The 12,459-nt window shown below is 40.7% G+C and overlaps 1 long non-coding RNA gene across 1 annotated transcript; it reads left to right on the plus strand.

Moving 5' to 3' along the window:
- The first annotated feature begins 10,712 nt into the window (after positions 1-10,712).
- LOC128304907 (uncharacterized) lies at positions 10,713-11,613 on the plus strand. Its single transcript, XR_008287441.1, has 3 exons — positions 10,713-10,901; positions 10,993-11,054; positions 11,352-11,613. It is a non-coding gene; the product is annotated as an uncharacterized LOC128304907 (long non-coding RNA).
- Positions 11,614-12,459: the final 846 nt, after the last annotated feature.

Below are 12,459 nucleotides of genomic sequence, written 5' to 3' on the forward strand. Positions count from 1 at the left end.
GCCAGAAATGGCAGGTTCAGACCTCTTAGAAGAAGTGAGTGCTGCGTACGGGAGTACGGCTCGAATAGGTCGTTTAAGAAACCGTTCGCACTGTATCACCGACCAAAATTAAAATCTTTTTGAAAATCTTGTAAAGGATCCGACTGAAAATGCAAGAAAACGCATACCGGGTATTCGCATACCCAAGGACAACACATAAAAACATTCACAAATTGCGCGTCTGTGGATAAGTGTAAAAACCATTTGCTAAAACCATAGTATACATGGAAAAGTAAATTGTTGGCGAGAGGATCATAGAAGGCATAGCGAAAGAAAGGATTTTAAAGAAGAGCAGTGAAATCAAAAATGCTCCGCACAAAAAAATGATCCATGGATGTGGGAAATAATGTTACTATGGAAACGTTATGCGTCGCCTCCAACTAAAATTTGTATAGCGATATCAGCTAACGTATCGTTGGTCGTTTGGCAAAATGTCTTGGCAATTACTTGGATACCAGTATTAATCACTCCTCCTGCTGTCCATCCTAACGTTGTATTGGTCAGTATTGGAAGGTTGTCTCCCATCTTCACTTGATTAGGTTTAATCAATTGCCAAAACCATTCTGAACCGATTAACAAATCCACTCTACCTCTTGTGTTGAATGTAGGGTCTGCTAACTCTACATCTTCTGGAATGTGCCATTTGGCTACATCAAATGAACTTTGTGGTAAGTCTGTAGTAATCTTAGGAGTGATCAGCACGTTAACATCGAACACATAGTTTCCAACACATGACGCTACTTTCACGTTCATTTCCTGGTTAATTTTAACCTGAGTTCCGTTGAAGCCACTAACAATGAAATCGACGTTTTTTCTTTGTTGGTTAATTAAATCTGCCAAACGTGTAGTTATGAAATTCATCTGCGATCCCGAATCTAACAGCGCCCTGCACAGGTACGAGTTACCCCTTTTGTCGCAAACCTTGGATAATAATACTTGCTTCGTGGCGTCAGTTAGTGTTTGTGATGCATTAAGTGTAGCTCTCTCATGAACATTGAGACTAGTGTATTTAGCTTCATTACGAGGTTTAATTTCTGCATGTGTTCGGTGTTGCGTTTCATTAATTGGTGTTACTACTCTCTCAGCATTTAGTTGGTGTAACATTGTGTGATGTCGCTTCCGACATGATCGGCAATTGTAAATTGACTTACAGTCGGTCGAACGATGTCCTTTAAGAAGGCAATTGAAACACAAACCCAAAGACTTCACCACATTAATTCGTTCTGATACGTTCATCGATCTGAACTTGTCACAGTTTGAAGTAACATGTGGTGCTTGGCAAATTTCACATCCTCTGGCCGTTTCGTTGTTAACATTAGTAACAAGAGTTACACCTTTGGATAATTCACGTTTCTCGTGTCTTGAGTTCGCATGGTTTGTCTGTGCCATCAATAAAGCTGAGCTTTGGTCATCGATGAATTTCAAAAATGTTGCTAGCGTTAATTCATCGTCTCTGCATTCTGCTCGCTTTTGGCACCAAAGTTGCTTCGTTTCTGAATCAAGTTTGTTCACCAGTATATGAACTAGCCAAATGTCTCGACTGTCTAGTTGCATTGCACCCAATGCGCGTACCACCTCATCCGATACATCGTGCAACAGCCGTAAGCCGTCAGCGGATGGTTTGGTCATTGGTGTCTGATTCAGGAAACGATCTATATGTTTGGCAGCAGCTTCCAATGGTTTATCGTAACGTTGTTTCAATTTCTCCATCGCTGGCTCGTAATTACCGTCTTCTATCTTCAGGTGCGATATCAATGCAGCAGCTTCTCCTGACAAATTTGTCTTCAAAAAATATAACTTTTGGCTGTCTTGCAATGAACTGTTTCGATGAATCGCACTGTCGAATAAATCGTGAAATGAGGCCCATTGCAATATATCTCCGTCAAACTTCGGCAGGTTCATGCGAGGCAGCTTTAAATCACTACGGGGAACGGTAATATTGCTGCTGACGGTAGTTGACTCTGCATGTGGATGAAATGTGTTCGACATCACGCGTAAGAACTCTGCTTGCTGTTCAGCTAATAACTGGATGGCGTCTGCACCATTTTGTACGCCGTTTGGTGGACCATGGGGTAGCGAGCTAAAACGATTGGTCATTGTTAATAAAGCCGTTTTGATGTCAGCAATACTCTCTTCGAATTTCGCCTGGTGCGAAATTAAATCACTGCGTTCGTCTTCTGTGGCACACTTTTCGATGATTTGCCCCTGCAGATGCTCGTATCGATTCCGGAGGTCATCAGCCTTTTGTAGATTCACGTTCACTCTCACTCCGTCGTATTCGGATGCTACTAACAGGTGTGTTATTTCCTTTAAATTCTGCACCCGCTCGTCTAATAACACTCTCTTTAGTAACAACGTCTTCATTGTCATCGCTATCCGGCTCGAAGGACCAAAAAATGTAGGGTAAAACACGAGTTTTCTCAACTTTGTAATAATAGCCAAAACTGCGTGCTTTCAGGTTCGTATGTATAACGATGACTACTCTCCTTTATTTCTAACAAATACAACTAAGTTCGCTGGTCGACTGTTTAAGTTCGCTGGTCGACGAGTTCGATAGCAGTTGCTATAAAAACGCAATAATTCATCTATAATAATAATAATTTCTCTCTCCCGCTCCACAGCGCAATAATTCACTCAACAACAAGGTTCCATAAAATGTTATACGGACGTCACTTCAGATTGCAAACAGATCACCGACCACTGCTGCAGATCTTTGGATCAAAGAAGGGGATTCCTATTTATACCGCAAATAGACTTCAACGCTTTGCGCTTACTCTACAATTGTACGATTTTGATATCGAGTACATTCGCACTGATCATTTCGAAAATGCTGATTTGCTGTCCAGACTCATCAGGGAGCGAATTCAGCCGGAGGAAGACTACGTCGTAGCAAGTATTGAGTTGGAAAAGGATATAAGATCGGTCGCTACTAATTCATTATCCGTTCTCCCTTTAACATTCCGAGAGGTAGTAACTAGCACTCAGACCGACAAGGTGTAACGTCAAATCTACACATACATTCAACGAGGCTGGCCACAGAGTAAGGTTTTAGGGCAAGATTTGGCACGCTACTACTACAGAAAGGAAGCCTTGTCGACGATAGACGGAGGTATTCTGTTTGGTGAAAGGTTGATTATACCAGAAAAGCTACGGAAAAGATGTTTGGAACAGTTTCATCGTGGCCATCCTGGGGTGCAACGCATGAAGGCGCTTGCCCACAGCTACGTGTATTGGCCCGGTATGGATGAGGATATAGTTGAACGAGTAGGTGCATGTTCATCATGTGCTGCTGTGGCCAAGTCACCCCCACACGAGATTCCAGTCCCCTGGGTTAAACCTTCTTTCCCGTGGGAGAGAATACACGTCGACTATGCTGGTCCCATAGATGGGGATTATTTCCTGTTGGTAGTAGACGCTTGTTCAAAGTGGCCGGAAATTGTTAAAACAAGAAGTATCACAACAACAGCAACGATAGCTATTCTGAGAGGTGTTTTTGCAAGGTTTGGCATGCCCACTACATTAGTATCGGATAATGGAACGCAGTTCACAAGTGAGGTTTTTAGAGAATTCTGTACGGCAAATAGTATTCATCACATAAGAACCGCAGTTTACCACCCACAGTCAAATGGGCAAGTAGAACGTTTTGTTGACACTTTCAAACGAGCGTTGGTAAAGATCAAGCACGGAGATACAACAATGCAAGAAGCAATAGATAATTTTTGCTAGCGTATAGAACTACTCCAAATGCACAACTAGAACATCGCAAAACACTGGCAGAAATAATGTTTGGTAGAACTATAAGAACGAATCATGAGTTGCTACGTCCACCAGCAAAGGTTCAGCATGAAACAGTTGAAACAGGTGTAAGAGGTTTCAAGCCAAACGATCAAGTATATGCAAAAGTCTATAGGCGAGGTTCATGGACATGGATTCCGGCAGTTATTGTTAAAAGGAATGGAAACGTAATGTATCAAGTCAGAATCGAAGGTGATCGGATGATAAGAAGTCATGTTAATCAACTGCGTCGAAGAATCATCGTTAGCGATCGTCGATCATCGGATATACAGTCGAGTCGTTTACCATTGGATGTCTTACTGGATTCGTGGGATTTACATTCATCATCTAAGTCATTGTCATCGTCATCCCCAACGTCATCGTTTTTATCACCATCAACTAAGTCATTGTCTTCGTCATCACCTACGTCCTCGTCTTCATCATCATCATCGTCTTTGTCTGCGGCATGGTTGTCAGCGAATTCATCGTCATCATTAGCGTCTCTACCATTGACAACGAAGCTTCCGGACGTGCCAACATCGGAACGGGCAGTTCCGATTCCCTCCCCGGCACCAACTGAACATCAACAAGTACATCATCCGGAAGCAAAGCCGATACCTCCACTTCGCCGCTCTTCTAGGTGTAGAAGAGCCCCACGAAGATTCGACGGGTATCAGCTATCCTGAAGGGGGAGATGTTGCAGACGCAGACTGTGTCGCATGTTTTGCACTCTGGGTTGTTCGCGTCATGCGACAATATCCAGATGTGTGCGTGACACAGGTGCGTCGCTTACGGGTCAATACGTGATTGACCCGATGGCAAATGTATAATAGCGTGTAAAAGATCTGGTACTTTCCGCGTCCATCCGTCCGAACCCCAAGACATAACAGTGATATACCTGCCGGTACCATTCGTTGCCATAATGACCTCTTTGTAATAAGGGCACCGTTTAGTGTGTCACGCATAAATGTTTGGAATAGTAAAATATATACATTAACCCTTCTTCTCCATATCATGCCATGCTGGATTTTCATCCGAAACATCAGCGCGCTTGCAAAACCATCCAGTTCCTCATATCAAAAACCGGTGCAAAAATGTACTCCTGCACACGGCAAATTTGACGAAGAAAATGCACATGTGTGTGCGCAATATCCAATAATGAGCACGAGCGAGAGCGCATGACGCCGAAGAAGCGAACAGCATGAGAATCTCCTTCAGGTTTGAAGCAGTCATCGAGCGAGCTTTCGATTCGGCGGGAGCGCAAGCAGGAGAGCAACAGCGGTTAGAAAGAGCGCTCTTTTATTTTGGCCATTGAAAGTCTAAATGTTCTCTTTGGGCGCGACGTCTAAAAACGGTCGCGATTAGTTCCAAGTTTTGGGTCGCGCGACCTTTTGGGTTAGTTCCAAGTTTTGGGTCGCGCGACCTTTTGGGTAGAATAATAATAGCATTGCTATTTACTATAAGAGCAACGGAAACAAACATTTAAACAAACCCTATAAAATTTCCCATAATTTTTCCTATCCATGACCAATTTGAACCCATAGTGCATTAATATGTCCAGGGTAACTTCAAACCCTATGGGGGGACTACACATTTTTTTTACCATATATTATTACAATATTTTTCCATTGTAAATTTTAATATAACTACTTGCAACATTTTTTATGTTGTTATATATACAATCACCATTGAGTTATCATCAATATTTTAAAAGTTAATCGCTAGATAATTAATATGTTTTAAATATATTTCCTTCTTTGATAATAATTTTCATGAACAGCAATGTTTTTTACTATTAAAACAACGGAAACGAAAATTTAAACAAACCCCTTATTTCAACTTTTCCAAATCCATGACCAATTTGAGCCCATAGTGCAGCAAATATGTCCAGGTTAGCTTCGAATACTATGAGGGTGGGGGGGGGGACTACAAAACCCTTTTACCCTTTCACCATAATTTCTGACCATAATGCAGTAAACATACTTTAAAAATACGTGCACCCTTGGACTCTGCACTGTCAGTAGATAATGCCATCCCCCTAGACATTTCGAGTAGTTTTTCACACGTTCCTCAACCCGCGCACCCCCCTGGTCAAACAAGCGCTCGAACCTGTATGCAACCCCCTAATTTCGGTTCACATGGCTTCAGCCTCTTGCAAAATTAGAGGATTCGTTATATGAAAATAGGGGAACATTAGGGGATGCAGCTACGTGCTCCTGAGGGTGTGTGAGTGAGCGTTTGCAGCCCAGGGGTATGCATGTGTGTGTGAGATCGCTCGGAATGTGTATGTAGTGGTGATTTTCGTTTTCTTTCGCCCAGCTGATTAAATTTTATTTGTCAGTTTAATAAAAAAAAGATGATTATTTTTTATTGTTACGATTTTTACATTTCGTTTTTACAAACATGTGAGATAAAAAATATTGAAAAAAATATTACAATAGTATCCTGCAATGCTGCAAAGGATACAATTACGCACAACCTCATGAAAATAATGGTAATATAATGGTAACGTGCCTATTTTACCACAAAAGGCTATTGATTTGATGTAAGCCAACAATCTTAAGCTTTCGTTACTGTTTCAATTTTGATTTAATATTCTACCCTAACGTAGTACAGACGATTGTTTTGAATGTTGAAGGCAAGAAAATGGATGTTATTCCTAGCTGAAATTTGCATTATTAATTCTGTACAATAATCTTCTTAATTAAACCCTAGATCACGATCTGCACTGAACTCCTAGCCTAAATGAAACGAAGTTGAATCCTATCTGAACCTATCTTCAACGAGAAACATTCTTCTTGAATTATTACGATTCGTTGTTCTTCAGCCCAGGATGGTTTCACTAAAATAGAGAAGAAAACATCGTAATATATTAGCACAACGAATGTGATAAATTATGTGCTATCATTGCAACGACGCATGAAATCGTAATGTATAGAATGGTAAGAAAAGATTTCAATGGTGAAACGAATAGCATAATTATAATACTGTAACTACCAAGTAATACGACCTGGCCGTTCGTTTTGAATAAAAAAAACACTACAATTATCGGATAACTGTACGACGGGAAAAAAGATAAATTCTATACACACCCTTTCAAGCACTGTGTTACAATGATTTACGTTGTTATCACATTTACCTTTTACAATGTGCATCGATGAAATTATCCGTTGCATTAGATCGATGGATTGATCCCGCATTCTGTAAATAGGATGAGATGGATTAATTTAATTGATAATTGTTAAAAGGAAATTTCTTAGATTTCTTGTTTTTTTTTTCTTATCAAATAAAATTAAACGATAAATACTTACACTGCTCTGCAATGGGGTCTGGATTCGAATATATTGACGGCCCAACAGGCTCTGCTACTCATCTCCTATTCCGTCACGTCCTCGTTGTGCGTAGTAGAAGCTGTTGTCACCGTATGTCCAAGCGTGGGTGTATGAGGTAGTCCGAAACACTCGGGCGGATTGTGTCACTTGACAATACAGGATGGAGTGGATACTCTAGGTTTGAAAGTTACCAAGCCGTCAGCGTGAGACCCTCCAGATGAACAAAGGGAGTTGAGCGCAGAGCAAGTTGAATCCGTATTCTGTAAATAGGATAAAATGATACATTTAATTGACATGGTAGGAAAACAATGCCAATCTAATATTGGAATGAAATAATATAGAATTATGCAACGCCATGCCAGACTACAACACGATCCTGTGGACATGAGACACTAGAACAACAATTTCATAACCCAATGTTCCGCAACGTCAGCAGACGGATGCTTCCTGGATAAACATCTCGACAGGCCTATAAACCTAAATTAGTCTGGTATCGATAATTGAATAAAATATTCATTATTATATACTTACTCCTGGTTGACGAGACGAGCTTCATATTCCGGTATTGCACATTCGTTTGCAAATCTCAGATTGATCACACAACTGTGTAGTATCTCCTTGGAAGAGTCAGTCGGACAACGGTGAGCGCATGATGAACATCTGCCATCGAAAGATGAGATCGAATTGTGTTATTGGTAGAAATAATAATCAAATTATAAAATTACTTATCAACGCTAACAACAAAAAACTATACATTAGTCGCATTCCATCACACGGTGGATGCCACGTACAATTAGCACTACAGTGCTTTTGCAGATTACAGTAAACCAAAAGGACATTTTGCAACGGATTGAACGATAATCAGCCCAAGCTTAAAATAGGTTTAACCCCAGATCACACACGACGGAAACGCAATCCGAATTCTTAAGACGGAACGTCGCGGATAGCGATCCGGAAAGCGAACATAACACCACAAACATGCCGTAAGCTCATCCTCGGGCCACGGAAACGCACTATTCACACAATAATAACTAAGAACAGTGTCTTGTCTTTCATTCCGAATGGCCAGGGAAAAGTTGCAAATCCGCTTTGGTTCCCGAATCAGAATCATTTCACTCGATCGAGGAGTGGTTCACCTAACCTCACTTTTCACCCACAACACCAAACTATGCGTTGAGCATATAATTGGTTTATTGCGATTAAACCCGTAAATGAATGCACAACTGTGTTCATAAAACATTAGTTATTCACTTTCCACTTAATATTACACTATTTTCAGCGATGCTGGTATCAAAATAGAACCAGACACAAATTAGGGGATTCATCTTCTGTGTGTGCGAGTGCGCGTTTGCAGCACAAGGATCTCGATAACCCCACTTTTCCACCCACAATAGCTTAAAACTATGCACAACACATTCTAGAACACATTTTATAACACTTCCGCTAATTAATTCACTATATTTAGTATACAAAAACGATTTAACTTACCAAAGATCTTTTCCGTCTATACCGGCACTGAAACTGTACCGAACCACGCCAATGCGTTGAGTTTCGCGGCGTTTCTTTATCCATTGGCGACGGCGCAGATGCTGGGATGGTTCCGACTTACATTTTAATCCGTGCAGAACAATTGTTTTGCTAAAAAGATATAAAATATAAGTTCGGATTCGCGGTTGTTATTGTTTTGCTTACCGGCTTCCTTGGACTTGTCAAATTTTCAGCAACTCGCGTTTCATATGCACCAACACAAACATACATGTAAAATCACTGTGTACAGACACGTTCGGGTGGATCGAAACTGGTCGTTGGTCGTCTTTAGAGTAGGACCGACATATTCGAGAAAGAGAGGTCAATATGAAATCTTGTGTGCAACCAGAAATGTGTGGACCAAGAGAGGTCCCCCTAGACATTTCGAGTAGTTTTTCACACGTTCCTCAACCCGCGCACTTCTCTTGGTCCACACATTTCTGGTCGCACACAAGATTTCGTATTGACCTCTCTTTCTCGAATATGTCTGCCCTACTCTAAAGACGACCAACGACCAGTTTCGATCCACCCGAACGTGTCTGTACACAGTGATTTTACATGTATGTTTGTGTTGGTGCATATGAAACGCGAGTTGCTGAAAATTTGACAAGTCCAAGGAAGCCGGTAAGCAAAACAATAACAATCGCGAATCCGAACTTATATTTTATATCTTTTTAGCAAAACAATTGTTCTGCACGGATTAAAATGTAAGTCGGAACCATCCCAGCATCTGCGCCGTCGCCAATGGATAAAGAAACGCCGCGAAACTCAACGCATTGGCGTGTTTCGGTACAGTTTCAGTGCCGGTATAGACGGAAAAGATCTTTGGTAAGTTAAATCGTTTTTGTATACTAAATATAGTGAATTAATTAGCGGAAGTGTTATAAAATGTGTTGTAGAATGTGTTGTGCATAGTTTTAAGCTATTGTGGGTGGAAAAGTGGGGTTATCGAGATCCTTGTGCTGCAAACGCGCACTCGCACACACAGAAGATGAATCCCCTAATTTGTGTCTGGTTCTATTTTGATACCAGCATCGCTGAAAATAGTGTAATATTAAGTGGAAAGTGAATAACTAATGTTTTATGAACACAGTTGTGCATTCATTTACGGGTTTAATCGCAATAAACCAATTATATGCTCAACGCATAGTTTGGTGTTGTGGGTGAAAAGTGAGGTTAGGTGAACCACTCCTCGATCGAGTGAAATGATTCTGATTCGGGAACCAAAGCGGATTTGCAACTTTTCCCTGGCCATTCGGAATGAAAGACAAGACACTGTTCTTAGTTATTATTGTGTGAATAGTGCGTTTCCGTGGCCCGAGGATGAGCTTACGGCATGTTTGTGGTGTTATGTTCGCTTTCCGGATCGCTATCCGCGACGTTCCGTCTTAAGAATTCGGATTGCGTTTCCGTCGTGTGTGATCTGGGGTTAAACCTATTTTAAGCTTGGGTTGATTATCGTTCAATCCGTTGCAAAATGTCCTTTTGGTTTACTGTAATCTGCAAAAGCATTGTAGTGCTCATTGTACGTGGCATCCACCGTGTGATGGAATGCGACTAATGTATAGTTTTTTGTTGTTAGCGTTGATAAGTAAATTTATAATATGATTATTATTTCTACCAATAACACTATAATTAATTCGATCTCATCTTTCGACCGCAGATGTTCATCATGCGCTCATCGTTGTCCGACCGACGCTTCCAAGGAGGTACTGGACAGTTGTGTGAACAAACTAAATTTTTGAAACGAATTCGCAATATGAAGCTCGTCTCGTCATACAAGGAGTAAGTATATAATAATGAGTATTTTATTCAACTATCAATACCAGACTAACTTAGGTTTATGGATCTATCGAGATGTATAACACGGGAGCATCCGTCTGCTGTCGTTGCGGAACATTGAGTTATGATATTATTGTTGTAGTGTCTGATGTCCACGTGTTGTATTGGATCGTGTTGTAGTCCGGCATGGCGTTGCGTAATTACATATCATTTCATTCTAATGTTCATTTTATCATTTTATCCTATTTACAGAATACGGATTCAATTTGCTCTGCGCTGAAGTCCCTATGTTCCTCTGGAGGGTCTCAAGCTGACGGCTTGGTAGCTCTGAAACCTGGAGTATCCACTCCGTCCTGTTTTGCGTCCTGTCCGCCCAAGGGTTTCGGATTACCTCGTACACCCACATTCGAACAATACATTCGAATCCAGACCCCATTGCAGAGCAGTGTAAGTATTTATCGTTTAAATTGAATTGATATCTAACTAATTTTCGTTTAACAATCATCATTTTAATTAATCCATCTCATCCTATTTACAGAATGCGGGATCAATCCATCGATCTAATGCAACGGATAATTTCATCGATGCAGATTGTAAAAGGTAAATGTTATAACAACGTAAATCGTTGTAACACAGTGCTTGAAAGTGTGTATAGAGAATTTATCTTTTTTTCCGTCGTACAGTTATCCGATAATTGTAGTATTTTTTTTATTCAAAAAGAACGGCCAGGCCGTATTACTTGATAGTTACAGTATTATAATTATGAAATTCGTTTCACCATTGAAACCTTTTCTTACCATTCTATACATTACGATTTCATGCGTCGTTGCAATGATAGCACATAATTTATCACATTCGTTGTACTAATATATTACGATGTTTTCTTTTCTATTTTAGTGAAACCATCCTGGGCAATGAAGAACAACGAATCGTAATAATTTAAGAAGAATGTTTCTCCTAGAAGATAGATTCAGATAGTACATATCATTCGAGATATGTACAAGCATATCCGGTAGTATCTGTTGCAAAGAGTGTGCTACGAGTCGTTGGTTAATCGTTGATTAGGATTTTACTTCATTTTATTTAGGAGTTCAGTCCAGATCGTGATCTAGGGACAGACATGATTCTAGGGACAAACAGATTTTCATGAGGAATAGGTTGTGCGTAATTGTATCCTTTGCAGCATTGCAGGATATTATTGTAATTAACTATGTTTTCAATATTTTTTATGTGTAAAAACGAAATGTAGAAATAAAAAATATTTATTTTTTTTATTAAACCACAAATAAAATTTAATCAGCTGGGCGAAAGAAAACGAATATCACCACTACATACACATTCCGAGCGATCTCACACACACATGCATACCCCTGGGCTGCAAACGCTCACTCACACACCCTCAGGAGCACGTAGCAGAATCCCCTAATTTTCCCCTAATTTCATATAACGAATCCCCTAATTTTGCAAGAGGCCGAAGCTAGGTGAACCGACAATAGGGGGTTGCATACGGGTTCGAGCGCTTGTTTGCCCAGGGGGAATGTAGCACATGTTTATGCACACGCATTTGAGCATATTCGAGAGGTTAACGCAGGTGTTTAGCGTAACGGGAAAGCACTATCCCTTCCTTCGATTCCGAAGAGACGAAACACGCAGAACGCTGATTCGCGTTGTTAAATCCGCCACTTGCGGTGCCACGTTGAAATGCACGCACTATTTAAATAACTCATTCGGACCACAGTAGTTCGTCCGAAAAAGTATGCAGCAGTGGCACAAACGTTAGGTCCTGCTTATTTTTGTGTCTGGTTACCACCAGCTTACAAAGTATCTCGTCCGTCGCACACTGGAGGTCAACACCGCTCGACAGGTCTCGAATGCATCCTCTGTAGATAAACATATCGCTCGAGTTCATAGGACCGTCAAATGCTAGCATTTTACGGTTTAGTTTATGTCCTCTCACAATTACTTTACCTACATCAACATCCGTGCCATAAGCGGCAGACTGAAG

Source organism: Anopheles moucheti, chromosome 3 (assembly GCF_943734755.1).
Source record: "Anopheles moucheti chromosome 3, idAnoMoucSN_F20_07, whole genome shotgun sequence".
NCBI lineage: Eukaryota > Metazoa > Arthropoda > Insecta > Diptera > Culicidae > Anopheles > Anopheles moucheti.